Here is a 5,682-nt window from a genome sequence, read left to right on the forward strand (position 1 = left end):
TGCGGGGTAACGAATTCCATAGTGAGATAATTTAAATAAGAAAGTATTGTGATCAATTGTGTCGAAAGCCTTGGAGAGATCTATAAAAAGTCCAATTGCAAGATGGCGATTTTCAAATGCATTAACAATTTTGTTAGTAAGATCAATAAGGGCCATAGATGTACTATATTCTTTTGTGAAACCGAACTGCTTTTCATAAAATATGTCATATTTTGAAATAAATGAGAAAACTCGATTGTAAATTACCTTTTCCAAGGCCTTCAAAAAATTGATAGTATTGAAATTGGTCGATAGTTAGAAAGGTCAGATTTGATGCCCGATTTATAAATAGGGGTGACGCGTGCTAACTTCATCTTGTCTGGGAATACACCGTTAGTTAAATAGACTCTACTGTCTTAGAAAACTAGGTTCTTTTGGGGTTAAGCAGGACATATGTTTGATGTTCTACGTATCGGTGATGTGTTCTGTTTTGGGGGTATTGTATGTTAAGGTGGGCTGGGAATTAGTAAAGGGGATAAAGAGAGAATAGAAAGGGTGCTGGGTAGAGTGGGGAAAGTTATTGGTTCGCCTGTGCAGTCACTGGACTCGTACTACCACGAACGGCTTGCCATTGTTTTTAAAAATACGCTAGCCTATGCTTATAGCTATGCTTTTTCATTTATATATTTCAGTTACCGCATACATTTATGATTTTTCTTATCGTATACATGTGAAACTTCTCTTACTTCTTTTATTTTCTATATGAACAATAGCTCTTTAGCTTTTTGTCGTTGATTGTAATCGTCATAGTGTAAACAGACCTTAAGCCTTCTAAACTACTGTAAATAAGTTGGTTATTTAAATACTCTAACATCGTATTATAGACGCATACTCTCAAATTGGTGTTTTGGGTTACTCTAAAAAGTACTATTTCAAACACATTTACATTAACTCATTTTTTATATTTTGAAGTAAGTTACTGCGCCCTAGTCAAATAGGCCTACACCAAAATGAGAGTTTCTGCATAATAATAATGATGATGGTTATGAATAAACTAATGATGATAATGAGATGATGATCAGTGATGATTACAATTGCGATAGAAGTGATGATGACAATGATCAGTGATTAACTTAATTATCATCACCGATTATTATCGCCATCACTGATCATTATTACTTACGTTGTATAGCTTTGCACACCGGATAATACGTAAGTAGCAAAATAAAAGGCAAGATCCACTTGCACACTATCATACCCATAATGAAGTTAGTATACAGTTTAAAGTTCATACTTTTTATACACAGAATCGCTACGACGACACCATCTCGAAATCGTTTCAGCTTCAGTCTTAAATTTGCTATGAAGATAAAATCTAGTAGGCCTAATAATGTATGAGGTTGAAGCTATTTTCAATAGAAAAGTGCTGCATAATTAATATGTACTATAATACGATTACTACATTAAATATCGTACTACTAACACGACAAAAACTAAATTAATTAAACAACAGGATGACAACCACAACATAACAATAGATCTTCATTAATCATTGAGTGATTGATGATTAAATTTATGCTAATTATGCTATTGAGTGTGAATTCACCAATAACATAACTCAACGAGAGCATCAATGATGCAATATCCCACTTGACAATAGCTGGCAATGTTTTAGTGCTATCGGTGGGTAGAGGTTGTGTGGAGTGTTGTTATGTGTATTGAGCATAAAGAAAAACATTTAAAGTTAGAGTTAGTTGTATGCATCATCATAAACCTTTTTTGTTATGTTCACTTAACAGTTAGAAAAGGTGTGATGTCGTGTACAGTGATATTAATGGAAATATGGTTGTTGTAAGGTTTGTTGCGTACGTAACTTTTTGAAATATTTTGTACTGTAATTATGAAGATATTTATGTAGAGGTTTATGATATAAGTAGACAGTTTGGTGAGTGAATGCTGGGTTCACTCTAACTTTAATTTTTGTTTAGCCAATTGACTAAAGCTAAAAAAAAATTAGCCAATTGGATATTTGTTTAGCCAAAATTGGCTAAAATGTTAAAAATTATTTTAGCCTCTTATCATGCACTTAAATGGCCCGAGTGAAGTTTCATGCAAATGTTTCGTACGGAAAAAAAAAATCGTGGCCTGGCCATTGACATTGAAATCATTCAAGCATTCAAGTCAAAAACCCCAAGCTCGAAAGCCATTATTTACCCGGCAGTCGGCTGCATTAGTTCTGCTGTTGTGTGTGCACTTGGGCATTTGGGGCACGCTAACAGCTAGCCGACCGTCGTGAACCTAGAAATTACAGTACAGACAGGAATTACAGTACTGCTTCGTACCTGCGCGTAACCTCTCGTAATCTGATCGTAGGTTATGTTTTGAACGTAGCTACGAACCACTACGAAGGTCATTGTTATTTTAATTAGCTTTGCAAAATTCGTAGGCTGGATCGTCGGGCTGATAAACAAATCGTAAACAATATTGAAATATAGTTTACCAGCTTTCAGCACAATTTTACAATAAACAATGTTAGAACTTATTGTTTTGTTATTGCCTACCTTATTATTAGATCGATCATGTTTTAAAACTGTGTTTAGTATTATTTGATGAACAATCTTTTCACGTGTGCGTATTGTCATTGAGGGCATCTTTTTTAACAGTTAAAGAGGTAAAATAATTGTAAATAAAAAAATAGGCTAGCCTAGGCCAGGCTAATTAATTAAAAAAAAAAAAAAACAATACAGAAGTCAATTGTACGGTTTTCTTATTGAAAAACAACTCCATACTTTAAATTAACGGTCTAAACTTGTGCTTGTCATTAACAAATTATCCAGAGGTGACGGAACTAGGGGGTGCTGTGTTATGGAGAGTAATGTGTGACCGGAAATGGTCTGCAGTCAGTTGGTTGTTACCATGCGCCAGTGATGTTAAAGTGTATAGTACAGCAATATGAAACTATGAGGCCTAATGAATGAATAAAGTTCAGAGTTTGTCGGGTAATGAAATGACTATTTCACATTTTAAGTGCTCCCTAAATTCATAAGTGTATATAAGTTAAATTACGGTGATTAATTCAATTAGCGAAGATATGGAGACAATTATTTCGAATACCTCTTTCCAAGAGGGGATGCAAATGCTTTGTGAAAATGAGTACGCCGCGGTACTCATTTTCACAAAGAAATACACACAACTGGTTAGCTAACAATTACGTCAATATTACATGAACACCTGGGAAGGAAGATGCAATCACGTTGTTACCTAGCAAACGTTTGTACTGTATGGGGGAGGGGCTGCTGATGTACTGTGTAGCGGGGGACGATGAGGCATAAGACTATAGGCCTAGGCCTAGCTAAGACAGTGGAAGGAATTATATATGATAGAGAGTACACTTTCGGAAGAAATAAATTAAAATAAGAAAAAAAAATAACTAAGAATAATTCATTTGCACGGGTACCTTGTTTAAGTATTATACAATGCTAACAATGCGGCTCTTGTAGCCCTGGCTTGGGCAAGGCATCCATGTGCAAAGCAGTGGTGTTTGTTTGTCCATGAAAAAAGCACGCCACCGGGAAAGTTTGCCTTACCAGGAAAAGGTGACGTATCCAGCTTATACCAAAAAATGAATATTTTCTATTACAACCAAAATATTAATAACTACAAAATTTATAGGCGTAAATTCCCTTAATACGAATGAAGGGTTGCACAATCTCCTTGCCATACAAATTACAGCTCCCACTGACGTCTCAATCGAGAAATACGGGTAGCTGAAGTTTTTCTTGCAAATCTGACTACAAAACCATATCCAAATTTCACGTTCCACTTTTGACCCTGAGTTGTGCTTCGCACTCGCCGCCTAGGGCGGCGTTCCGGGAACCATGCGTCAAGCAATACATTGTTTATTCCAGTAAGCTACAGCAGTCTGTCTGCACATACAAATAAACAACATGCTTTTTCTTCGTAGGTTCGCTTCGCGTAGCCGGCCTTGCTTAGATTGTTTATATCATCAGGCTACGATGTATCTACGAAGCCTGCGCGCAGGTAAAAATGCAGTATTTGTGTCGGTACTGTATTCGTTACCATCCAGCCACTGAGTGTTACGCTGCCCACTTTAAAATAACAAATAATTTGCGATGCACACAGTGACGTTTGTAGTCACACTAACGAAACAACACACATAAACGTCGCATGGCACTGGCAATGGAGTAGGCCTAGCGTAAAATGGAGATCTTGGCCTTGATCGTGCCGACGGAAAAATTTTTCCATGGAGAGGTCGGACGAAAGAAACAATGTATTTCAGCAAGTATTTAAAAAAAAAACATTTTATTTTTTTAAGCTTTCGCCAAAATGGCTAAAGTAGTTTTTTTTTGTTTTGTTTCACCAATTCAAAATTGTTTTCACCCATGGCGACTTGGCGATCGGTTAGCGTGAACCCAGGAATGGAATTTGTTGCATAGAAGTATTTTATTGTGAAGCAATATGTTTTTCCAAAGGCGCATTATAATTACGTACATCATTTGTCTTTCTTTGGTTTGAGAAAGGCTAAATAACTTCTTGGCTGACGTCAGATATTGATGTATGTATATATTTGTATATATATATATGTATATAATTATATACATATGTATATATATATATATATACATATATATATATATACATATATACATATATACATACATATATATACGTATATACTTATACGTATATACATATATATATATATGTACAGTATGTGTATATATGTATATGTACATATTTATATATGTATATATCTATATATATATGTATACACATACATACACACACATATATACATGCATATATACACATATATATATATATACTGTATGTATATATATATATATATATACATACATATATATACATACATATATATATATATATACATATACATATATATACATATACACATTATATACACATATATATATACATATACACATATATATACATATACACATATATATATACATATACACATATATATACATATATATCAATTCAATTAACGTTTATTCAATTCATTAATAAATACATCAAGTGATAAATAAAGTGGACAACATTAAAATTAATTAATTAGGATCAAAAATAGAAGCAAAGCTTGTCTCAATTTGACCCCGACAAAACAAAAAGTAAAAACTACTAATAAACGCATATCAGGTAGACCTACATTTTATATACAAACATACACACATACACACACTTACATACACACACATACACCCCCATACATTCATGTAAATACACACACACGAACACACACACACATACATACACACATACATAAATGCACACACACACAAATCAACATATACACACTTATGCACACATATATATACATACAATATAAATCATCAAAGGTACATATGCAGTGTTTAGATAAGGACATGATGGAACATCGTAGGCTACCCTGTAGCTATTTAACAAATGTACATGTATATATGTTTGAATATCATACATATATACATATACATACACATACACATACATATATAAAATATACATTCATGTAAATACACACACACGAACACACACACACATACATACACACATACATAAATGCACACACACACAAATCAACATATACACACTTATGCACACATATATATACATACAATATAAATCATCAAAGGTACATATGCAGTGTTTAGATAAGGACATGATGGAACATCGTAGGCT

This window comes from Anneissia japonica, unplaced genomic scaffold (genome assembly GCF_011630105.1).
Source record: "Anneissia japonica isolate Jap-2015-1 unplaced genomic scaffold, ASM1163010v1 scaffold4929_len162294_cov128, whole genome shotgun sequence".
Lineage (NCBI taxonomy): Eukaryota > Metazoa > Echinodermata > Crinoidea > Comatulida > Comatulidae > Anneissia > Anneissia japonica.